The sequence below is a fragment of the Erpetoichthys calabaricus genome, chromosome 7 (genome assembly GCF_900747795.2).
Source record: "Erpetoichthys calabaricus chromosome 7, fErpCal1.3, whole genome shotgun sequence".
NCBI classification, from domain to species: Eukaryota; Metazoa; Chordata; class Cladistia; order Polypteriformes; family Polypteridae; genus Erpetoichthys; species Erpetoichthys calabaricus.
Window position 1 is genome coordinate 107,161,541 of NC_041400.2, and position 27,527 is coordinate 107,189,067.

Here is a 27,527-nt window from a genome sequence, read left to right on the forward strand (position 1 = left end):
CAAAAGGTAGCAACATGGACACAAACACAATATAAATGTTCACGCAAGGTACTATCCCATGGACCAGTTTCAGGAGATTTGCACCCGTTTTCAGAAGTGGAAGCTTCCCTTCTTGCACGCCCTCTTATTCATAGCACTTTGTTTAAAACAGGCAGTGAAATTATAAAAATGTGCATTAAATGCTAAATGACAACTTTTAGCCAAAGTCTATACCAGTACCATAATGTTCAGATAAAACACAGCCTTTAATTGAAAAACTATCCACTACAAGCCATCCTCACACACACACCCACACAAGACCAGTTTATGCAATAACACTGGATCTTTAGATTGTCGGAGTAAATGATCAAGAATCAAACAATTGTCCAAATGCTCTGTACCATGTCATTAAATTTATTTAATGCATTATTTCAAAACTGGAAAAAACAACAACTTTACTGCTAGAAAAGATAGAAAACGCTTTATGTCTCTGATCACTACTGCACCTTACTAATTACAGCTTCTGTCTCTTGGTCAATCGAACTACATTAAGGTTCAAGCAGTCATGAAGACTTTGCCTACAGCAATTTATTTTATATACTAACAAATACAAATATTCTTCCCATTGTACAAACCATTTCACTGGTAAGCCAATGAATATCAAAATACTCATATTGAAAATGCAATCATTGTGACTGCATTGTTCACCTCAGTACATTTGTTATCACATACTACATACTGCACACACATAGACACTTTTTAAAAACATTACATCTTTTCTAAGAATCATAAAGAATATATTGTTCATTGAGGCAATGCTGCTGACAACATAATTTTGTCTAGCAGCTCTTCATTGATTTTACTTATGCTTAGCATTAATCGGTGACACAACACTATTGATGTCTTTGACAATATTTTGACTCATTACTTATAAAACTGGGACAGGGTTTTCATTAACAGGCCACCAAATTAATGAGAGTTCCTTTAATCTGTCAGGACCTGTCAAGCTTTGCTATATCTATCTAGAATGACTCCTTAAATTCAGAATTCCTGTACAGTACAGGCAACTCGGGAAATTAAATGCTTGGGACCCAAGCCACATACAAAAGAATAATCAGGTGAAACATTTTTAGTTTTCTTTTTGTAGTAAATTGCTCTCAAGCTCTGGGAGCTGCTTTTATAAACAGATGCTGTTGATGAAGCATACAAGAGTGTTTGTGTGAGAGTACAGTGGAAAATAAATTCCTGAGAAGACAGATTCTGATGTGAAACTATACAGAAGTGCCCAGCCTATGTTATTTTTCCTAAGAATTCATAAATGCGTAGAATATGGTTTATTCAGAGTCAGTGATACTACTCTTAACAGGTCTGTGGCTTTGCGTTTTTTTTTTTTTTTTTTGTGTTAGTTATCTGTATTATGATAATCTCCTCATTGTTACTTTTTTGAAGTGCACAATCTTCATTAAGTTTTCGATATTTTTACTGCTAAATCATTTTTCAGTTGGCTGGCTGACATGCATGCAACTCACAGGGAGGATTTAAGATCTCATTGGAAATTCAAAAAAAGTTTAGGAAGCAGCAACTTGGAGGCCAGGAAAGTTCATTGTAATAAAGACATGGTACCCACAGGGCCATCTATTAATAATCTCTCAGAACACAGTACAGTTGTGCTTGAATGTTTTGTGAACCCTTTAGATTTTTCTGTATTTTTGCATAAATATGACCTAAAACATCATCTGATTTTCACTCAAGGCTTAAAGGTAGATAAAGAGAAACCAGTTAAACAAATTAGACAAAAATATTATACTTGAGTCATTTATTTATTGAGGAAAATGATCAAATATTACATATTTGTGAGTGGCAAAAGTATGTGAACCTCTAGGATTAGAAGTTAGTTTGAAGGTGAAATTAGAGTCAGGTGTTTTCAATCAATGGGATGACAATCAGGTGTGAGTGGGCACCCCGTGTTATTTAAGGAACAGGGATCTATCAAAGTCTGCTCTTCACAACACATGTTTGTGAAAGTGTATCATGGCACGAACAAAGGAGATTTCAGAGGACCTCAGAAAAAGAATTGTTGATGCTCATCAGGCTGGAAAAGGTTACAAAACCATCTCTAAAGAGTTTCGACTCTACCAATCCACAGTCAGACAGATTGTGTACAAATGGAGGAAACTCAAGACCATTGTTACCCTCCCCAGGAGTGGTCGACCAACAAAGATCACTTCAAGAGCAAGACGTGTAATAGTCAGCGAGGTCACAACGGACCCCAGAGTAACTACTAAGCAAATGAAGGCTTCTCTCACATTGGTTAATGTTCATGAGTCCACCATCAGGAGAACACTGAACAACAATGGTGTGCATGGCAGGGTTGCAAGGAGAAAGCCACTGCTCTCCAAAAAAAACATTGCTGCTCATCTGCAGTTTGCCATAGATCATGTGGTCAAACCAGAAGGCTATTGGAAGAATGTTTTGTGGACGGATGAGACCAAAATAGAGCTTTTTGGTTTAAATGAAAAGCGTTATGTTTGGAGAAATGAAAACACTGCATTCCAGCATAAGAACCTTATCCCATCTGTGAAACATGGTGGTGCTAGTATCATGGTTTGGACCCGTATTGCTGCATCTGGGCCAGGACGCCTTGCCTTCATTGATGGAACAATGAATTCTGAATTATATCAGAGAATTCTAAAGGAAAATGTCAAGACATCTGTTCATGAACTGAATCTCAAGAGAAGGTGGGTCATGCAGCAAGACAACGACCCTAAGCACACAAGTCGTTCTACCAAAGAATGGTTAAAGAAGAATAAAGTTCATGTTTTGGAATGGCCAAGTCAAAGTCCTGACCTTAATCCAATCGAAATGTTGTGGAAGGACCTGAAGCGAGCAGTTAATGTGAGGAAACCCAACAACATTCCAGAGTTGAAGCTGTTCTGTACAGAGGAATGGGCTAAAATTCCTCCAAGCCGGTGTGCAGGACTGATCAACAGTTACCGGAAACGTTTAGTTGCAGTTATTGCTGCAAAGGGGGGTCACACTAGATACTGAAAGCAAAGGTTCACATACTTTTGCCACTCACAAATATGTAATATTCGATCATTTTCCTTAATAAATAAATGACCAAGTATAATATTTTTGTCTCATTTGTTTAACTGGTTTCTCTTTATCTACTTTTAGGACTTAAGTGAAAATCTGATGTTTTAGGTCATATTTATGCAGAAATATAGAAAATTCTAAAGGGTTCACAAACTTTCAAGCACAACTGTGCATATGTTCAAATTCATAATCAAGTGTAAGTAAGTACTGTGTTTATTGATCAAACACTGAACTTAATTAAATAGTAAAGGATAGCAAAAGTGACTGGTGGTCGTGTATTTATGGCAAAGTGTTTGAAAAACCAAATGATAACCACTATAATGGCAAAAAGAAAAAAATAAAAGCAATGTCGGCTGAGCGTCAAGCAAATACCAGAATAATGATTAAGTGAAGGAAGAGAAAGAATAAACAGTCAAGATGCTGAAGCACACACACACACACACACACACACACACACACACACACACACACACACACACACAAGAAAGAAGTAATCCTGAATATTCGGCAACTGAGCAATAGATAAAGACAAACGCTCACCTCTCTATTATAAAAAGAAATCCTGTCCCCTGTCCTAATAGTCTACGATACGTGATCTTCTCGGAAGATAATTTAAAGACCCGCGAGACAAAACAGACCTTCCATGGTGCATCTCACGGGAACATAGAACGAGAGTCTTGCAAGACACACCCTACTTACAAGCAATATCAAAAAAAACAAATCAGTAGTGTAAAGGCAGTCATGCAGCACACACAGCTCCAGGGCTCTCAGTGCATATAAAGTGTATAAGGTCAATACGGTAGAAATGAAATGAATAGAGTAGAAATGAAACGTCGACGATTAAACAAAGAAGAAAGAAAAGCGTGGAGAAGAGAGACCCAAAAGTGATGGAGAGAAAAAAATACTAAAAAGAAAAACAATAATCTAGGTGCAAATTTAGAAAATAAGGAACGTGATGATCAGCCCAGAATAAGTGAGAAGAGAGAAAAAAGAGACTCAAATGCATTGGACAGAAAAAAAAGCAAAAAAGAATAATCGAGGTGCAAATTCAGAAAATAAGTTAAGTAATTATCAGCCCGGAACAAGTGGAATTGGAAAAAAAAGCATGTCCAATCCGGCTCAGAATTAAAAGACAATGAGTAAAAGAAAGTAGAACTTCATAAAGACGTTTACAAACGTTGACACTAAACACAAGCAGAGCAGGTTAGAGACTATGAAACCAGTGAAATTAGAAAGGCTAAAAACAAACAACAAAAAAAATGGCGCTATACACATGTAGAGAAAGCTGCGACAGCAGCTACCCCAACCGAATGCGAGCAACGTTATACATCCTGCAAGATAGAATTCAACCACACCCATGGCCAGAAATAAAAGACAGGTATTGCTTTTACAACGTCACGCGAGACCAGGCAGTGAGCCATCATTTAAAACAAGTCAACAGACCTCTAAGCTAGCAGTTGTTGGATTGCTTTTGGCAGGCAAGCATCATGTGTTTCCAGCTCTTAAAACAACGACATGCGACAGGCAGAAGAGGCAGCTAGCAAGCAGCAAAAAGACAGAAAATGATCCAAAGGCATATCCTTAGCGTATGTTCAGCCGCAACACCCTTCACAACACAAGCAGTATTACACGTCTGGGAAGAAAGAGATGTACCCACGCGCGGGGCAGGAAATAAAGAAACAAGTATTGTTTTTACAAAAGTTTTTAAAGTAAAAGTGAAAATAATGCATATGTAACAATTCACAAGAAAATAACAATCTCTTTAAATTGTAGATTGCCTGCCTAAGGTAAAGTCATCCCTGATGAATGGGGACGTGGGAATGAGTGGTCCTTTCATCGGATTAGCGCTATTTCAGATGTGGAATGGCAAAATGGGGGAGGCAGCTTGATGAATGAGGTCTCCAGGACTTAAAACAAATCCAAATCATATTATGTGATATCATCTAATGTGAAATTCTACTCCGTACTTCTAGAATTTTTATTTTTATACTGTATTGAGGATTTATTCTGTTCTATGTATTGTACGGATCAGAATTAAAAGACAATGAGTAAAATGACAAAATAGAACTTCATAAAGATGTTTACAAACGTTGGCGCTAAACACATGCAGAGCAGGTTAGAGACTATGAAACCAGTGAAATTAGAAAGGCTCAAAAAATAAAAAAAATAAAAAAAACGGCGCTATACACATGTGGAGAAAGTTAAAGGATATGAAAGTAGGAAAAGTAGAAAATATAAAAAAAGTAAAGATTGCAGTAGCGCAAACAAACTGCCTCATTTAACTATGCACCAGTCTAACTTTGGTTTTGCACAATAATTACTACACTATTGCACCTTAACACTTAATTCTACTTTACTCACATAATTTTACTTATTTATTATGTTCTACTATACTGTTATCTTTCAATCTATGACTTTTTGTTAATTTAACTGATATTCTTCTAACTTTGCACAGTTTTTGATAAGTGGATCAGGATGCATTTCACTGCATGTTGTCCTGTATAACTATGCATGTGACAAATAAAGAATCTTGAGAATTTCAAAAACGGAGTTTACCGCACATGCATTTATTGGTTACTTTGTTCATGTATATATATTTATCTGTCTGCTTATTTAAAAAGCTACATTTACCCCAGGAGTCAAAAACGTTCTGTCTAGCCCTTGTACAAAAACCTAGACAAAAGCTGGGGTATCACCTTGGTAACCCCATGTACTTTTGGAACTGTGAGAGGAAAATAGTACGACTTTACAGACAGGAGTCCAATGCAGAACTCTACTTACTTTTTTACTTTGTAAAAAAAAATATTAACTGCAGATGATGTAGATCGTTTTGTCTGTGCTGAAATTCCAAACAGAGAAACCTATCCTGACCTCATTAAAAAGATTCAGCATATTGGGACTCGCAAGATTACAAATATTGTTTTTACGGAAGTTCTGAAATAAAAGTGAAACTAATGAAAAAGCAACAATTCAAAGAAAAAAAAAAATCTTAAAAGTGTGTATCTGGAAAACCAAACACAGGGGTTGGCGAGCGAAGCGAGCAGGGGGCAAAGCCCCCTAGTAGGCATAAAAGACAAGTCCAGTATACAGTAAACAAGAATGTCTATACAATATACCAGAGGTGGAGGTGCACAGTGACAACTGAGAACACTGTCAAAAATAGCTGAAACTTCCAACCATCTGAAAGCATTTCATATCCTTATATCAATGCCTCTTTCTTATGTCAGTCTCTTAGCAAAGTTACATCAGCGATTTGATCGATGTCAAGCTGTATTTTTTTAATGCTGAAAACAAAAGAATATGCTGCCAAAATAGAAAAGTTATGCTTGCTCTAGATGAGCCATCAAAATTAATAAAATACATAACTAATAGGGTAATGTAAAGAGGTAACTATTTAGAAAAAATAAGAAGAGTCAACAGTTTCTTATCTCTAACTTGGTTTGTATATGCATTTTACTTTGGACTGCAAGGTCTGTATGTTTTACTTGTATAATGTTAGATATAGCCTATATTCTGCAAAGTCTTTGTCAAAGTGCCTTGTAAGTGCTTCTGATGAAATATGATCAAATTTACTTTATTTAAGATATGTTTTCCATACCCATTCACTGTTTCTATACAGTATGTGCAATCAAGGAACAGTAGAAAAGGAAGCTTTGGCACACACTGCTTGGCTCTTTTTAGAGAAACCTTTCTTTTCCTAACAATGGGGTCTTAATCAGATCCTATTCAGCAAATTTTAAATGTCATGCAAAGGGTTTTTTCAATGTAAGAATCTGCTTAACTTTTACATGTAGAATAGCTTTATCAATATAATGTATACAGTATACATATATTTTTTTTAATTCATATACACACATGCATTCATACTATATACTCATATACACATATATAGATACACACACAAACATATGTGCTAAAAATTTCAGAATTCTCACATTCATGAAAATGTCACCAACTATCACCCAACAAGCAACACAAAGCACATTCAAATTTATAACATATAATTGTGGTGATCTACCCATACCCCGCCACCCCCCTTTTTTTGTAAAAAGTAAGCATAACATTCTGAAACCTGCTAAAGCCATTTCAGAATCACTGGGGGCTGAAGACAACTCTCGCAGTAGTGGGCACAAAGCAGGAATCAGATCCAGACAAGGCATACACTTACACACACACTTGGAAAATATGGATTCATCAGTTAACTTAACCAGCATGTCTTTGGGGATGCAGGTGGAAAAACCAGCAAACCCTACTACCCATACAGACATGGGAAGATGATACAAAATACTCAGAGACACTGTCCAGGTGAGGGATTCAAAACCAGGACAATACTGTCTAAGCGGTTTATTCTTTTAAGTTTTTGAATATATTTCTGTTCAATTTAAATATTACAATGCTCTCTCATTAATTAAAGGGATTTGTTACAAATGAACAATTTTAACACTTGGAGCGTCTGCAATACATTCAACACGGTACTAAACTCATTCTTGAAAATACTATAATACGGCTTTTTATAAAATACATTTTGCATCACGTTACCTGTAGGAAAGCTACTTTAGGCACATTTAGATAAATGTTTATACTGGGAATACTGCTGAATAAAGCTGTTAAGTTAGAGAAGTTGAATCAGATTTCACTTGGCAGCGTCAAAATTACACAAGAATATGGATATTAGATTATTAAGAAACTGGTAAGAGTTGTTTTATATACAAAGAAATGGTTATGTTACTCTATACTTTTAAGAATTCTAACAAAGAGTATTTAGTTAATTAAGCAATACAATTAAACAAGGCAGGAATTAAAAGCAGAAAATAAAAGCAATGTGTAAATTTGTGTTTCCTAAATGTTGTTGAAGAAGTATTCCTCTGCTAAAGCTCTTATATAATTGAACCACACATTGTGAGGTTATTCTGACAGTAAAGATTGAGACTAAAAACACACAAACTGATTAAATAAAGAGTGCAGGACACAGCTGCCAGGATGCTATAGCAAAAAGAGTGACCTTACCTGGCCTCTTGGGTAATTAGTGCTTGTTAAAGTCACAGCGGGTGCAGATGGACAAGCCACCCTTATGCTGTGAGAAAGTGGCAGAAGCTTGAGGTAACAACCCAAGAGAATAAAATAAATGTAGCTAGTCTGAGAGTGTAGGGAAAAAGCCTAATAGGGGTCTTCTGACTAAGATTAGTAGCCATCAAATAAAGATTCTTATGCTTCACTGTGGACTGAAAGAACCCTAAAGTGAAGCTGGGATACTTCAAAACAACTAGAAACAAGTCTGTTTATTTCAAATCACTGTGTAGAAACTAAAAATTTACACACAAATTCTGGAATTCATACTCATACCAAAAACCTTTCAGATTATCAATACTGTCTGTTGTTCCAAAGAGGCATGATAATTAAAATGAATTTAACACTGCAGATGCAACAAAATTATTATTTTGAGCAGAGGTTTTAGTTACAGATCATGTAATGAGTAAATACCAGCAGATGTTATCAGTCTAGACCATGTATATATCATACTGCATAACACAGTTATAAAGTGTAAAAGAAAATGTGAACTTGCCGAGTATTTAACAAAATAACTTCCTATCACACATTTATGTCTGCAATTAACATGTAAACCTAAACTTGTCTATATTTACAGCAGGAATATTTTACAACATGGATAACTATATGCCCTGTCATAAGTGTTTTAGAAAGGGTTCTACTTGGGGGGACACAATAAAGTGCAACAAAAATGGAAGTGCCTCCAGGTAGAAATCAAAATGTCATGGTTGTTCTTTAACCAATGAACAACCAGGTTTGCACAACTAACACCACCCAAAGTGCAAACCCTTGAAAGGTGCTCCTGGGACAGTTAAACATTTTATTGAGTCACTATTATCATGTGCACAGAGCACAATGAAATTCTTACTTGCCTGTGCTAATAAACATGTAATACACTGCTACTCATTTTATCAGACTCAAATGACAGGTCGCTTATTCAAGATTTTGTGAACGAAGATCATACGAACAAAGAAGAGCACAAGAAACAGCCCGATTTATATGGGATTAGAATCTGTATTCTATTCTTCATGTTAGAGGATGAACAAACAAGAAGATCCCTTTCTTTACAAATTTTTGTTCACATCCAAAAGGTTCTCTGTAATCCCATTGAATGTAAAATGTTTCAGGCAACAATGAAAAAGCAATGTCTGTAAAAGGCATGCCCAGATTCACTTTACATACTGGGAAGCTTTTTTGTTGTGTTTATAGAGGTGGGACAGAGAGTAAACAAACAAAAGGCATTTTGCTTCAGTTCTGTCATGTTCTTCTTAAAATAACAATGAACTAAAGTAACTATAGGAAATGCATTTCCATTTAAACCCCAGTTCTAACTGATTTTAATTGATTATGGACTGTGGGGACAGTGAACAGTTTGTGACATTTTGCTCAGGTGATTCAAAAGGAACTGAACACTCTGAAAAATTCATCATTTGGTACCTACGCATCATATGAACGTGTACTGTAGTATGAACCAAATAGTTAAGTTGAATGAAGAAATACATTCTGGCTGCCATCTCAGTTACTGTTGGTAATCCTCTTTAATAAAATCCCTGTGTGCGTCCATGTGTCCGTGTGTGTGTGTCTTCTGGCGAAGTGTGCATGCGCGGGGCACAGTGCGATGCTTCAAAGGCCGCCTGACGCGTCACACAAGACAGAGAGGGCGGGACCTATAAAATATCGCGCGGCCGATCTAATCGGATTTCGGTAAATGAGGTAAGACCTAAAACATAACGCACGAAAAATCCAATCGGGTACTGAGACGCGGAGACCAGTTTCCCCAAAGAGGTGGGATTACTGTAACAGAAAATAGACGGCCCTTTGCCATTTAATATAGACTGTTCCTACTAATGTTTATGCTCTACTATTCTAGCGCCCGTTATTGTAACGGGCTTAATGTCTAGTATGACACTAAAAGTCTGCGACAAATTAGTCTATCGGACTGACGTGTCATGTGACACAACAGGAACATATTGATCAGTTGTAGTTTAAAATACAACTATGATAGTTCTGTTACACATACTGATAGTCAGTTACTGGATAATACATTTCCAAACATGTCAAACCCATTTTTAAATCATGCTATAATTTATAGCAAAAAGTGGACACAAAAAATAGAAACTGTAAGGAGTTCTTTGGCAGCAAAAATTTTACCAACGGTGAGCTATTTGGCAATGGTTGCAATTCAATATGAACTGGCTGACCAGTCAGGAATCTTGCAGTCATCAGGGAGTTGTGTCACGCCATCTACCCACATACATCCAATTTCCTTACAGTCAAGGACAGCAAGCAGATATCAAAAGGCAATTTGCAGTGATTGCCGATTTTTCTAATGTCATTGGTGTAATTGACTGCACACACGTTACGATAAAGGCACCATCACAGAATTCATTTGTTTTCGTAAGCACAAAGCACTTTCATTCTATTCACATCCGTAACTTTGTAAGCAAGTTATAATAATATATTATGTATATTGTTATACAACAATAGCAAAATCTACTCTTGGACAACTTATTGGGATCCTCATATCTTTAAAGATAAACTCTTCTTGAGAAGAACACAGATTTAGTTAAGATAAAAAATGTAGTCAAATATTTTGGGATGTTCACTTTCAACAAAAATAAACTATGAATTAACAATTTACTTTTTTTCATGGCCAATACTAATTCTGAACACTGGATCTCAAGAACTTGTCACTCCCAAATAGTAAAGTAGTGCATAGAGGAGTAGGACTTGCAAAAGTGACACTAAAGTATAAATGAAAAGAGGGAATTGTACATAGGAACTATATTCATAAACTGAAATTAATTTTTACTTGCAAAAATTCATGGTAGCAAGTACAGTCCCACATTTAGTTTTGAAAAGGGGTACAGTATCCTTCTTCTTCTGCTGGCTGCTCCCATTAGGGGTTGCCACAGCGGATCACCCGTTTCTATATCTTCCTCTTGCTCTGTCACACCGGCCACCCGCATGTCTTCTCTCACCACATCCATAAACCTCCTCTTAAGCTTTCCTCATTCCGCTTGCCTGGCAGCTCTATTCCTAGCATCCTTCCCCCAATGTACAAAGCTTCTTTCTTTTGCACATATCTAAACCAATGCAATCTTGCCTCTCTGGTTTTGTCTCCAAACTATCCAACCTGAGCTGACCTTCTACTGTACTCGCTCTTAATCCTGTCCCTCCTTATCACACCCAATGCAAATCTTAACATCTTTAAATCTGCCACTTTCAGCTCTGTCTCCTGTCTTTTTGTCAGTGCCACCATTTCCAATCCATGCAACATAGCTGGTCTCACTACCGTCTTAAAGAACTTCCCTTTCACTCTTGCAGGTACCCATTTGTCACAAATCACTGCTGACACTCTTCTCCACCCACTCCACCCTGCAAGCAGTCTCTTGTTCACCTCTCTTCCACACTCCACATTACTCTGTACTGTTGATCCCAAGTATTTAAACTCATCCACCTTCGCCAGCTCCACTCTCTGCATCTTCACCATTTCTCGGACCTCCCTCTCATTCACACACATGTATTTGGTCTTGGTTCTACTGACATTTATTCCTCACCTCTCTAGAGCATATCTCCACCTTTCTAGGGTCTCTTCAACTTGCACCCTAATCTTGTTATAGATCACAATGTGATCTGCTAACATCACAGTCCACAGGGACTCCTGTCTAATCTCCTATGTCAACTTGTACATCACTACTGCAAATAAGAAAGAGCTCAGAGGAAATCCCTGATGTAATCCCACCTCCACCTTAAACACATCTGTCACTCCTAATGCAGACCTCACCACTGTTGCACTTCCCTCGTACATATCCTGTACCACGTTTCCCTACTTCTCTGTCACCCCTGATTTCCTCATAGAATACCACAACTCCTCTCGAGACACCCTGTCATATTTACTTTCTCTAGGTCCACAAAGACACAATGCAGCTCCTTTTGGCCTTCTCCATACTTCTCCATCAACACCCTCAGAGAAAACATTGTATCTGTAGTGTTCTTTCATGGCATGAAACCATACTGCTGCTCACTAATCATCACCTCCCTTCTTAACCTAGCTTCCACAACTCTTTTACATAACTTCATACTGTGGTTCATCAATTTTATCCCTCTGTAGTTACTACAGTTCGGCACATCACCCTTATTGTTAAAAATTGGTACTAGTATACTTCTGGCATGCATCCTCTCACTTTTCATGATTGTATTAAACAAGCTGGTTAAAAACTCCACTGCCATCTGTCCTAAACACCTCCATATGTACAGTATCACTTGGACCAACAACCTTCTCATTCTTCATCCTCTTCATAGCTGCGATTACTTCCTCCTTGCTAATTGCTCCATTGCACTTCCTGGTTTACTATGTCCACATCATCCAACCTTCTCTCTCTGTCTCTCATTCTCTTAATTTATCAACCTCTTAAAGTACTCTTTCCAACTGCTCAATACACTATTCTCACTTGTTAGTATGTTTCCATCATTATCCACTATAATGATAATCACCCTAACTTGCTGCTTATCTTTCCCAGCTCGGTCCCTCTGTCTAGCCAATTGGTACAGTGCAAACTATTCCTGATCAAAAGCATCATATGCAGCTAAGATTTTCTACCTTGTATGAATAATTTAAACCATTTAATATTTATAAAACTAATAGTTCTACCTCATACAAATACAAAATAAACCTATATACAGTAATCCCTCCTCCATCGCGGGGGTTGCGTTCCAAAGCCACCCGCGAAATAAGAAAATCCGCGAAGTAGAAACCATATGTTTATATGGTTATTTTTATATTGTCATGCTTGGGTCACAGATTTGCGCAGAAACACAGGAGGTTGTAGAGAGACAGGAACGTTATTCAAACACTGCAAACAAACATTTGTCTCTTTTTCAAAAGTTTAAACTGTGCTTCATGACAAGACAGAGATGACAGTTCCGTCTCACAATTAAAAGAATGCAAACATATCTTCCTCTTCAAAGGAGTCAGGAGCAGAGACTGTCATAAAGGCAGAGGAAAATCAATAGGGCTGTTTGGCTTTTAAGTATGCGAAGCACCGCGGCACAAAGCTGTTGAAGGCGGCAGCTCACACCCCCTCCGTCAAGAGCACAGAAAGAGAGAGAGAGACAGAGAAAAACAAGCAAGCAAAAATCAATACGTGCCCTTCGAGCTTTTAAGTATGCGAAGCACGGTGCAGCATGTCGTTTCAGGAAGCAGCTGCACAAAAGATAGCAACGTGAAGATAATCTTTCAGCATTTTTAGACGAGCGTCCGTATCGTCTAGGTGTGCGAACAGCCCCCCTGCTCAATCCCCCTATGTCAGGATCAGAGAAAGTCAGCGCAAGAGAAAGAGAAATGTAAGCTGGGTAGCTTCTCAGCCATCTGCCAATAGCGTCCCTTGTATGAAATCAACTGGGCAAACCAACTGAGGAAGCATGTACCAGAAATTAAAAGACCCATTGTCCGCAGAAACCCGCGAAGCAGCGAAAAATCCGCGATATATATTTAAATATGCTTACATATAAAATCCGCGATGGAGTGAAGCCGCGAAAGGCGAAGCGCGATATAGCGAGGGATTACTGTACCTAAATACAATTAAGCAAATGACAGTATGATCTTCATGTATAGGGAAAAATAAACTCATGCCTGTGGAATTGTCATCTTGCATTTGTACTACAAAAAAATTTAATGAGAAGCTTTGCACACAGAAAGAGAGGAAGAAACTGAGTACAATAACTACCCGACCGGGATGCCCCTGCGATGGAAGGATGGGGTAAGGCAGATTTTCAAGGACACTGCCTCCCTCAAAACGCTAGATGGCAGCTCCCCTAGAGTGTAATGGTGCCCCGGATTCCCGCAAGGCATCCTGGGACTTGGAGTTCGGTTTCTCAGCCCTGTGGGTTATCGTGGGTGCCGCCAGGATAGGCTGTGAGAGGACCAGAGGAGCTATGCCTTATCCATAGCCCGGAAGTACTGCCAAGTCACGAGGACGGGCGCCCCAAAGTACTTCCAGGCTGATTAAAGAACTTTAATTCTCTGTCTGACCCGGAAGTGCGGACTAGTCACATGGACAGAAGAGCAGAAGCACTTCCAGGTCAAGGACCCAGCAAGCGAGCCAGAGTTGGGAGATAGAAGACAGAACTTGCTGAGAGGTGTGGAGGAGAGAATTGTGTTAATTTGTTGTTTATGGTGGCTGTGGTGCTTCAAAGGCACTATTAAAGAAGAAAACTATAAAAGTCTTCTGGGTGCTTTTACTTTGTCTCCTGAGCATCTGTCTGTTGGAGTAAAAGGGGCAACACACACACGTTTTATATATATAACACAAGTCCACAACTTTAGTCACCAGTTTATTCCATGAGATTGTGCCAAGAGGGATTATAAGTGCCATTGTTTACGTATTATTACCAAATTTTGTCATGTCCATATTCATTGTGGAAAAAACTATCTAGACATATATCTCTCCACAATTGGCCTCTTTGGGAGAGGGGCTAGACGGAAGACACTTCTGAGAAAGATTAGCACTCAGTCATACCTGGAGTTTGACAGAAGCCACACAACAAAATCTGAGACACTGTAAAAAAGATTTGTGTGGTTTGAAAATATTAATGTTTAGCTCTATGGCTTCAAATCAAGCGCTATGTTTGGCATACTGTAAATCACATACAGTCCAAAACTTAGGTAACAACTTCCTTTTTGTCAAGCATGGTGGTGGCAGTGTCATGCTCTGGGGTTGCTTTTCAGCAGGAGGAACAGGAAAGCTTTTTGCCAGAACAAATCACCCTTGATTGAGCACTTATCTACTGCAAAGACCACCTAACTGACATTTTCTCAAACAGACTTCCTGACATCCTGATATATATAACTCTCCAACTAGGAGAATGTATAAATTTCATGAACACCTTAGGATTTAAATTTCTGGAGCAGCCGTAATCACTAAGTAATAATGTATAAATAATTATAATTGGTCTAGTTATGGAACATCTACAGTGCATCCGGAAAGTATTCACAGCGCATCACTTTTTCCACATTGTGTTATGTTACAGTCTTATTCCAAAATGGATTAAATTCATTTTTTCCTCAGAATTCTACACACAACACCCCATAATGACAACGTGAAAAAAGTTTACTTGAGATTTTTGCATATTTATTAAAAATAAAAAAACTGAGAAATCACATGTACATAAGTATTCACAGCCTTTGCTCAATACAGTGAAACCTCGGTTCACGAACGTCTCGGTACACGTACAAATCGGTTTACGACCAAAAAGTTCACCAAACTTTTTTGCCTTGGTTCACGACCACAGACTCGGTATACGAACAAGCCAGGTTCCCTTTCGGTTTGTACATGTTCAGTCTCTCCCTGTGCATTTCCTGTGCAGCGAGCAAGAGAGAGCGAGCGAGCTAGAGAGTGCGGGACACACACACGCACACACACAGAGGCAGCACACACACAGGCAGCGCGCACACACACACACACACACAGGCAGTGAGAGATAGAGCTGCGCACACACACAGGCAGAGAGAGAGAGAGCCACACACACAGGCAGCGCCAGAGAGAGACACACACACACACACAGGCAGCGCGAGAGAGACAGACGCGCGCACACACACAGGAGCGTGAGAGAGAGGCGCACACACACACAGGAGCACGCTAGAGAGACACACACACAGGCGCTCCAGGCTCGCAAAAGAGAGAGAGAGAGAGAGGGAGAGACGCATAAGGTAGAGAAGGCTTGTTTTTGTTTTCAGTTCTATTTACAGTGATCGGTTCATAGCCTGCATTGTTGCAATGTTACTTTTCTTGGTGGTTTATTAAATTACGGATTTTTCAAATGTTCATTTTTTCCCCTGTGCTTAAAACTCATTAAAAAAGGTGTTTTTAGCTAGCGGTTCCTAGCACTATAGCGTGAACTATTGCAGTGTTAGTTTTCTCTGTTGTTCAAGGTTTTCTCAGTGTTATTCAATGTTTTTACATTTAGTTTACTATTACGCTGTGCATTCTATGGTATAATTAACTTTTTTTGTGCTTAAAATTAAAAAAAAAAAAGATATTTACATACAGATCGTACGGTCTGGAACGGATTAATTGTATTTACATACAATCCTATGGGGGAAATTGCTTTGGTTCACGACCAAATCGGTTTACGACCAGAGTTTTGGAACGAATTATGGTCGTGAACCGAGGTTCCACTGTACTTTGTCAATACACCTTTGGCAGCAATTACAGCTTCAAGTCTTTTTGAATATGATGCCACAAGCTTGGCACACCTATCCTTGGCCAGTTTCGCCCATTCCTCTTTGCAGCATCTCTCAAGCTCCATCAGGTTGGATGGGAAGCGTCGGTGCACAGCCATTTTAAGGTCTCTCCAGAGATGTTCAATCGGATTCAAGTCTGGGCTCTGGCTGGGCCACTCAAGGACATTCACAGAGTTGTCCTGAAGCCACTCCTTTCATATCTTGGCTGTGTGCTTAGGGTCGTTGTCCTGCTGAAAGATAAACCATCACCCCAGTCTGAGGTCAAGAGCGCTCTGGAGCAGGTTTTCATCCAGGATGTCTCTGTACATTGCTGCAGTCATCTTTCCCTTTATCCTGACTAGTCTCCCAGTCCCTGCCGCCGAAAAACATCCCCACAGCATGATGCTGCCACCACCATGCTTCACTGTAGGGATGGTATTGGCCTGGTGATGAGCAGTGCCTGGTTTCCTCCAAACATAACACCTGGCATTCACACCAAAGAGTTCAATCTTTGTCTCATCAGACCAGAGAATTTTCTTCCTCATGGTCTGAGAGTCCTTCAGGTGCCTTTTGACAAACTCCAGGTGGGCTGCCATGTCCCATTTACTAAGGAGTGGCTTCCGTCTGGCCACTCTACCATACAGGCCTGATTGGTGGATTGCTGCAGAGATGGTTGTCCTTCTGGAAGGTTCTCCTCTCTCCACAGAGGACTTCTGGAGCTCTGACATCATCGGGTTCTTGGTCGCCTCCCTGACTAAGGCCCTTCTCCCCTGATCGCTCAGTTTAGATGGCTGGCCAGCTCTAGGAAGAGTCCTGGTGGTTTTCCTGGGCTCATTGGGACCTTCAAAGCAGCAGAAATTTTTCTGTAACCCTCCCCAGATTTGTGCCTCAAGACAATCCTGTCTCAGAGGTCTATAGACAATTCCTTTGACTTCATGCTTGGTTTGTGCTCTGACATGAACTGTCAACGGTGGGACCTTATATAGACAGGTGTGTGCCTTTCCAAATCATGTCCAACCAACTGAATTTACCACAGGTGGACTCCAATTAAACTGCAGAAACTTCTCAAGGATGAACAGGGGAAACAGGATGCACCTGAGCTCAATTTTGAGCTTCATGGCAAAAGCTGTGAATACTTATGTACATGTGCTTTCTCAATTTTTTTATTTTTAATAAATTTTCAAAAACCTCAAGTAAACTTTTTTCACGTTGTCATTATGGGGTGTTGTGTGTAGAATTCGGAGGATAAAAATGATTTTAATCCATTTTGTAATAAGGCTGTAACATAACAAAATGTGGAAAAAGTGATGCACTGTGAATACTTTCCGGATGCACTGTACAAAATTTTAAAGCATTTTAACTGATGAATTTTGTATACTACTTATTTTAAGAGTACTGATACTCAATATGCCTTGGGAGTGAAAAAAAAAAAACACTTGATGTAGTAAATAAGGTAACCAATTGTTCCTATTTAGCCTCAGTTGAAAACAGAAATTCCTGTTTACTTTTAGCCAGCTACAAGCTATTAGTTGAGAATGACATATAAATTCAAAATTAGATTCCATTCCTTCTTATAACAAACTTGAACCAAGCAATATACTAGTCTATTCCTAAATTAAGCACACTGGGGGAAAGATAATGTTGGCATGTAACTACAGACAAAATGTTCAGAGATGGACTCATCATCAACATAGTGTTGAATCATCAACACTACCAATGTGAGGTACAACAGCTGGAAAATCGGTCATACTTGCAAAAACCACAGTAATCACACATACCAGGGGCTTTATGAAACCCGGCCACATGACCACATACTACAGTTTAGCTTGTGCACACTTTTTAAAGAACTTTTGTTAAGTTTTCCTCTCAAAGTACTGAAATATCAAACTGCTCTCCAAAATTAAAGGAGAAAGAAATAAGCCAATTTTGAACAAGAATGATCTATGCAACAGTTAGTTTATATGTATCTGTGCATGTCTATAGCTTTATTTATTTATTTTTTTTAAAGAAAAAGGGATGGGAGAAAAAGCACAGTTTCAAGCGAAGACTGCTTATTTACTAAATGACATGTAATATCACTGATGAATGCTTGTATTTTGAAGTAGCTATAAATGACATACACGGTAAAGCAGCAGATTTCACAAACAGCAAAAACACTGAGTAACAATTAAATCTGTACACCTCATTGTTTCTGGTACTCCACTGCCAATATTTAATTTTACAAATTCTATCCAAAGTTCTAGTGTCCACTGATTCTGATATGTTTTGATAATCAGTCAGTCATTTTCCAACCCTCTATATCCTAACACGGTCACGGGGGACTGCTGGAGCCAATCCCAGCCAACACAGGGCGCAAGGCAGGAACAAATCCCGGGCAGGGTGCCAGCCCACCGCAGGGCACACACAAACACACACCAAGCACACACTAGGGACAATTTAGGATCACCAATGCACCTAACCTGCATGTCTTTGGACTGTGGGAGGAAACCCACGCAGACATGGGGAGAACATGCAAACTCTGCGCAGGGAGGACCCGGGAAGCAAACCCAGGTCTCCTTACTGCAAGGTAGCAGCACTACCACTGCACCACCATGTCGCCCGTTTTGAAAATCATGTCTAAAATAATATTAATAAAAAAAGAAAATTATACTAAGTTGTTGGTGGGGACTGTGTAGTATTTGAGAATGGATTAATTAGAAAAAAACATAGTAAAGGGCTTTTTCTCAAAATAATATAGATTTAATCTATTCCATCTATTCAACATCCATCTTCATAACATCACTGCTCAGCTGAATGGAAAGGATGCATCCCCACATAGTGCTACTGAATGGAAAGGATGCATCCCCACATAGTGCTAACATTTTTGCCAACAACAAGAAAATGCAACTGACTGATGAATCTATATGCACAAGATAACCTCTCCCGCTTTATCTCCCCAGCAGTGTCAAAATCCTTAGGATAACAATCCCTGACCAATCTGGTACCTTTCAGCACCTAAATACCTTAATTGTCCATTTATTAGTATAACTAAATAATATCATACCTTTGATTAAGTACAGGTTTTGCACACATGAATTTAAAATATGTCTTCGACAGCAACAAATCCCTGGCAACAAGACGGCAATACTCCTGAATTATCAATTCAAGACCGCCCTTTGTTTCTGAAGGTCTTGAAATATTTATACATTTTTTAAAGTGGGAATCAATATATGTAAACAAACAAATTCCTAATGTTTGGCAGCTCCCTGCCTTGTCATACCAGCTGATAAATAATTAAAAACAATTTACTTCAAACATCCTGATGCGCTTCCATCTTAGCTAACTGCCTTACTTCACCTGCAGGAATAAACAGTTTTCAATAATGAAAGTGCAAACAAAGCAGTCTTCCACAGTATGCTTTGAGATGGCAACATCTTCCTCCTCTTCTAGTATCAAACAATGCTTGAAGAATAAAGCACTGACACTGATTGCATTTGAAACAAATGCACAAGTCACCCCAAGTTCTTTGAGCCCACTTCCTTCATTTTATCATCATTATAAGAATTTGGAGCCAACTTGGATAGTCAATGCTGTCAAGAGGTTTTAACCCACCCTTGATGAGATGCCAGTTCATTGCAGGGCACACTCATGTACACCCACACTCACACATATTGAGCCAATTTGGAGGAAACCTGAGTGCACAAAGAAAACCTACAAAGATTGTCTACACAGAGATACAAATCAAGGAGCATATGACTGTGCTCTCTCTGAAATGACGACATGGAAGCTAAGAAAGTGCTTATCCATGTAACGAAGGGCGAGTCACTACTGGACTACAAGTTCAGTACATGCTGTAATGTAAAGATAATATGCATTCCAGTCGAACATCTATCCATTTTTTAAACCGGTTTCTTCATTATAGAATCACAGGAAACTACAGCTTACTCTTACAGTACTGGACACAAGGAATAACCCAACCATTACAAGGTATACTCACCTAGTCTCATCCACAGGAAGCCAAATGAGAGCTCCCAAGTAACCTAGGATGTAGGTCTTGGGTATGCTGAAGAAAGCTAGAACAAACTAAATGGAGACAGGCAAACAGACAGAAGGAGAACATGTCAACTCAATATAGACAAGGAATGATCCAGGAATCAAACACAAATCTTTGGAGCTTTGAGGCAACAGTGCTAAAAACTATGCCACAATGTCCCCAACAATGAAGTACAATGCTGGCTGGCTGACTTTTGGTAAAGCATGGAAATCTTTTCAGGAGAAGATCTAAAACTGAACTATTTTCTATGTGCAGTGATAACAGCTTCCTTCAAAAAAGTCAAGACTGTTGTGTTTGTGATTCTTTGTTGGTATGCGATATACATTTTGATCACATTTCATAACTGACCAGATCTATTAATACCTTTGAATTATTTAAAAAGAGATCCTTTGCCAATAACACAAAATTACTTATCATTCTCAAACATGCTTCTTCCAATTTAGGGTTTTAGGGAAGGGAGCAAAGCCCACCTTGGCAACATTTGGCACATGGTAGGAAAAAGCTATGAACAGGGATCCAGTCCATGAAAGGGCCCACTAATGCATACACACACTCATACAGGGGACAATATGGAATGGCGAATTAATGTAACAAGCATGTTTTTGGGAGGTGGGAGGAAAAAAAGAGTAACCAGTGTAAAACAGATGTAGCTATGGAGACAGTGTAAAAGTTCCACGTAAACAGTGTCTAAACATGAGATTCAAACCCAGAATACTAGATCCATATGGTGGCAATGCAACCCACATAGAACATTATTCAAGAAAACATTTTCCCAGAATAACTTTTATTTAAGCAGTATGTATAAACTTTAATATCACGGAAAAACATATAAAAAATGGCCTCTTCATATTACCTAAAAGCATTTCTCACTCTTTGTTTATGATGAGGAGCATACTGACATACTAGGAGTCAGTTCTGTTATGCAACCTATTAACTGTCAGGCCACACTGAAACCACTAATGTTTTGGGTATGGTCAGGTAGCCTCTTGCAACAGTTTAAATACTGTACAAGTTATCAGTCACAATGTTTTGCACATTATCATGAACACACAGAGCCACATTGTTTGCAAGTCACCATGTCTTCCTTGTTTCTCGGCAAGGTTGTCAGCTATATGTGTGAAGTACCACCTATTTCATTAATCAGTCCTAATTTATGCAATTGCATGTTACAGTGACATAATGTAACTTTTATTTGTTAGGGTAGTACAAATGTCAGTTTGTGAAAGTACAAGTGTATTGGCTGTGGCTATCTGGAATTTCAGTTCTTGAATTTCTTAATTAAATATTTTACTTTATGGGTGGTGACAGTGCTGTAGGCAGAAAGTGATACCCTAGTTCAAGATAACTGATTAATTTGCAATCCATCACACTGTTTGGGAATATGTCTTGTTCTATCATAGTACACATCACCTGGTTGCTTTTCCCTGGCCATTAATCAGATACGATAGGTTGATCTATTAGACCTTATAAGTGGCACCCTTGTTTTTATGTGATAATGCATTGTAGATGTGCTGGTCTTGGTATTTTGGCACAAAACTACACAGTTCGCAAAATAAACTTTAATCTTTTAATTGAAATGGTCCCAAAACAAACTATGTTTGGATGCTTCACTTTTGTTGAATATCTATTATGGCTCCTAATGTAAAACAATTAACAGCTTAAACACTGCAGTCATTAATCTATTTAAGTGAACCTTATGTCTCAAAGTAAGTCTACATCAGATGTTGCAATTCTACAAGAAAATTCCATTTCTTAACAAAAATTTTATCAAATAATTGATAACGATTATTTAGTTAAAACTCTTTACGGAAGTTGACAGACCAACAATTAATTGTTACTTTGGTTGTACTGTATAACCTTCCCTTCTTAAGAAACATGAAGTAATCAAAAGAAATATTTGATCACAAGAGTCTACAAAGCAGAAAAGAGAGAACAGCTAAACAAAGACTGTGAAAAATCTCTTTTAAAAGTTTCTCCTGAAGGCTGTATAATGGGTGAACTGATAACTTCTTAAATATTTTAAAAGATTCATTCATCCATTTCTTCATCCACTATCACAGGCTGCATGTGTGTATGCACACAACACACCTCGTAGAGTTGCCATTTACTCCAGGATGCACCTCCCCCTTTTTATAAGCACTGCCAAGGAAATAACTACTGGTACCTTGTGCAAGCTATTACACTTTAAACTACAGAAATGGCCCAGAAAAGGACTATCATACGGAAAATGTGTTTAGATTTAGACCACAACAGCCAAAGCTGTGACAAATGTGATGGTCGCAAAAATGTGTTTAAAACACAACAGAAAAGGATAGACATTTATCTTTTTCAAAGTTCTAACTTCCACATATTCCAGGATTAACTATTTGCAGTATTTTACCAAGACAGTTTAGACAATTTAATCACAAATAACTGACTCTCTTATGGTATAAATTATGCATCCACCTCTTTGGTTTCCAAAGCTAAGGCTTTTAGGCATCTATATGCTTTGCAATTATTTTCAATTCATTATTAATTTAGTTAACATATGTCTACAGCCATAACAAATAATAGCTTCTATTCAATGGACACAAATATGTCTTTAAACTGGGACTTTTTACTACAGGAACATACTGAATTGCAAAAGAAAAAAAAAATTAAGTATTGTTTTGTCCTTGTGAGTGGTGCCAAATGTTGTTTCAATATTGAAATGGCCGACAACAGACAATCAGATTTTTCTTCTCATAAGATATTCCAAGCTGGACTGCTTTGACTCATGGACAAAATGAAAGCAGACTGGTTCAGCATCCAGATGTTACAATGTCTACGTATATGGTGTAAAAAGCCTAGAACATGACAAAGGTATGGCAAAAGTGATAGAAAGGTGTCCTGAGGTACTTTATACAGTGGGGCAAAAAAGTATTTAGTCAGCCACCAATTGTGCAAGTTCTCCCACTTAAAAAGATGAGAGAGGCCTGTAATTTTCATCATAGGTATACCTCAACTATGAGAGACAAAAAGAGAAAAACAATCCAGAAAATCACATTGTCTGATTTTTACAGAATTTATTTGCAAATTATGGTGGAAAATAAGTATTTGGTCACCTACAAACAAGCAAGATTTCTGGCTCTCACAGACCTGTAACTTCTTCTCTAAGAGGCTCCTCTGTCCTCCACTCATTACCTGTATTAATAGCACCTGTTTGAACTCGTTATCAATATAAAAGACACCTGTCCACAACCTCAAACAGTCACACTCCAAACTCCACTATGGCCAAGACCAAAGAGCTGTCAAAGGACACCAGAAACAAAATTGTAGACCTGCACCAGGCTGGGAAGACTGAATCTGCAATAGGTAAGCAGCTTGGTGTGAAGAAATCAACTGTGGGAGCAATTATTAGAAAATGGAAGACATACAAGACCACTGATAATCTCCCTCGATCTGGGACTCCATGCAAGATCTCACCCTGTGGGGTCAAAATGATCACCAGAACGGTTAGCAAAAATCCCAGAACCACACGGGGGGACCTAGTGAATGACCTGCAGAGAGCTGGGACCAAAGTAACAAAGGCTACCACCAGTAACACACTACGCCGCCAGGGACTCAAATCCTGCAGTGCCAGATGTGTCCCCCTGCTTAAGCCAGTACATGTGCAGGCCCATCTGAAGTTTGCTAGAGAGCATTTGGATGAACCAGAAGAGGATTGGGAGAATGTCATATGGTCAGATGAAACCAAAATAGAACTTTTTGGTAAAAACTCTACTCGTCGTGTTTGGAGGAGAAAGAATGCTGAGTTGCAGCCAAAGAACACCATACCTACTGTAAAGCATGGGGGTGGAAACATCATGCTTTGGGGCTGTTTTTCTGCAAACGGCCAGGACGACTAATCCGTGTAAAGGAAAGAATGAATGGGGCCATATATCGTCAGATTTTGAGTGAAAACCTCCTTCCATCAGCAATGGCATTGAAGATGAAACATGGCTGGGTCTTTCAGCATGACAATGATCCCAAACACACCGCCCGGGTAACGAAGGAGTGGCTTCGTAAGAAGCATTTCAAGGTCCTGGAGTGGCCTAGCCAGTCTCCAGATCTCAACCCCATAAAAAAATCTTTGGAGGGAGTTGAAAGTCCGTGTTGCCCAGTGACAGCCCCAAAACGTCACTGCTCTAGAGGAGATCTGCATGGAGGAATGGGCCAAAATACCAGCAACAGTGTGTGAAAACCTTGTGAAGACTTACAGAAAACGTTTGATCTCTGTCATAGCCAACAAAGGGTACATATCAAAGTATTGAGATGAACTTTTGTTATTGACCAAATACTTTTTTTCCACCATAATTTGCAAATAAATTCTTCAAAAATCAGACAATGTGATTTTCTGGATTTTTTTTTCTCATTTTGTCTCTCATAGTTGAGGTACACCTATGATGAAAATTACAAGCCTCTCTCATTTGTTTAAGTGGGAGAACTTGCACAATTGGTGGCTGACTAAATACTTTTTTGCCCCACTGTAGATAAAGAGAGGGAAAATCAATTACACAACAAAACATCCTTGATTGATTTTAAATGTACAGTATTCCATTTGCTGTACTGACCTTTCCAGTCTAGGCTACATTCATATTGATGCTCAATTTCACTAATATGTTTTTAGAGAAATGAGAACAGCAAAAACTAAAAAAGTAAAAATAAAAAACACAACCTGGTATCAGAACTTTTCACATAGGATTTAGACCAATTTTGTATGTGGTACTAAATCCAATACAGACACATGGGACTTCAGTGTGACTGGTGTTTAAATGCTTGAATTGGAATTGTCAGGATATTTCCACTGGTTTTACTTCACTGTAATTGCAATATTCATCATAGCTCTGTGTTTAAAATAAAGATGGAGTTACAGTACTAATACAACGTGCTTGTAATACAAAGAAATCATGGTAGCAGACTCAACTATGAATTTTAGATGACCACTGCCAGTCAAAATAGTAAATGGTGATGCTCAGGCAAAGAATTTTCTGTCAAGTCTTCCCGAAAAGCACCGCCATAGGTAATTGAGCATCCCCCTCTACACTGAAACAGTTCAACCACTCTTTCGTACCTAGACCATCAACATCTTCTGCCCAATAGCCCCTTAGCTCCCCTCTCATATCCACTGTTTCACCGGACAGAGATATGGCAAGAATAACTACACTGAGAGCTACAACTATGATTCTTCACTTTCTATTTTTGTTCCTTGCCATCAAGAGCTGAAAAACTTGCAGACATCATTAGATCACACCTGACTGATGAATTTGATTTTATTAATTGTGTACATGTGGGGTATACTAAAAATGGAATATCTATGCTCATAATGTACAGTATGTAGATCACTTGTAAAATTAATTTGAAAAATTAAACAAAATAAATAAATAAATAAAATCAGATATTAGCCAAAAATCAGAATTTAATTACTTTTACCTGCAGTGAGAACATTGCCTTAGAGTCCTTGTGGACAAAGTCTGCCCTCGCAGCAAGAAAAGCAAGACATGAAGGAGCTATACTGGAAGCCAGTCCATCACTGTGGGTATTACAGTTAAGAAATATGAAAAGTAGGCCAGCCTATAGAAAATGAAACACCCACATCAGTTTTTAAAAATGGCAACAATGTTTATGAATGTTCTAATCACAAATAATTTGCACAGTGAATTAGGTAGCCACCTTAAACATACTGTACACAAATACACAGTAGTGAGACCTACTGTACACAGCCTGCATTTTGTCTCTGAACTGAAATCAAACACTCTCTACCAGCCTAAATAAGATGTAACCGGTTTCAAGAATATAACAAGGCCTTACAATCAACCTGCTAGAGGTGCTAGAAACTTAAAGGCTGAATACACTTTGTACTTGGAAATTATTTCCAGAGGTATAAGAAAAAGACAGCATAAAAAAAATCTATTCTGTTTTACACAATGTTAAGCCATTCTTGGGGTTCATTGCATTCATTAACCAGAAAAAGATTACCAAATTTCTATTAATAAAATACTTAAAACTCTTGTAGTAATTGCTGCAAATGAAAGATGTCTTAGCAAGCCATATACAGTACATGAGCACAGGAGATTAAAACATTTTCTTGGCCATTACTACAAACCACACTGGGTAAGTAACATATAAAAAATACAATTTTTTGGGTGGAGTATTGCTTTAATAATTACAGAAAAATTAAACAGAGACACTTGGGATCTACAGATCAGAGATTCAAAGCAATCTGAGCAGTTAGACACAAGTCCACACACAAAATGCATTTTACTAGCCATACAAGTGTATTTGCTCGGAAAACAAGCATTCAGTATGCTACATAGCAGTGTACCTTTGTCCACAGGCCGCATGTCTCAAACCTGCCTGCCATTCTATAAAAAAAAAAATAATAAATTATCCAAATTCAATAATGAAGTGCAATAAATAAGCAAATAAGCCGCATTGCACCCAGTAAATAGTCTAGTTAATAAGCAATCAATTTTAATTCAAGCACAAACAAAAGAGAAGTTATACTTCGGTGAAATTTTAAACTAAACACAGGAGAGATATACAGAAGCTACAGAGCCCATTTAAGGCATTTCCCTCATAATCAACTATCAACATTTCCCCTTGGGATGTCATAGAGAAAGAAGAAGAAAAAAAGCCACTTATGCATCGTATTCCTTACAGCATCTATTTTAAGCTCTGATGCTGCACAGATCCTGTAATAGGAAATCACACCTATAACTAAGTGGCGGCAGCCAGACTCATCTACACTGTAAGGTATTAAATCAAGATAGGTAATAATGCATGGGTGGAGGTAGAGAACCATTCTGAACACTATGTTCAGAGAAAAAAAAAACTAAAAATAGCTAAGCAGACTTGGGGCAAATAAGCCCATTTCAAAACAGACACAGTCCAGACTCCATTTACAATGCCTACAAATCATGCATATAGAGTGAGGTTTATATCATGTAACCTGGAAAAATAACGTAAACACCTAAATCTTGGTAAGTTTCATTCAGCCAAACAGCTGACATCCTGTTACCCATCACTTCAGCCTTCTAGCATTTGTTCTAATCACCAAATATCCCAACTGCTAATAAATTTCAAATCTTATGTTATTATAAAAATCAGCACTATATTGTGTAATCAAGGTTAATTGGATAATGAAGACAG

General features: G+C 38.4%; 1 protein-coding gene across 4 annotated transcripts in view; it reads right to left on the reverse strand.

Moving 5' to 3' along the window:
- LOC114654608 (casein kinase I) overlaps positions 1-27,527 on the reverse strand; it is a 225,910-nt gene that overhangs the window by 112,636 nt on the left and 85,747 nt on the right. The window contains exon 1 of one of the 4 annotated variants that reach the window (XM_028805241.2): positions 25,809-25,825. The exons of the other annotated variants lie outside the window; for them this stretch is intronic. The gene's annotated coding sequence lies outside the window, so the exon portion shown is untranslated. Of the gene's footprint in view, positions 1-25,808; positions 25,826-27,527 lie in introns of those variants that run through there. 4 annotated transcript variants of the gene reach the window in all.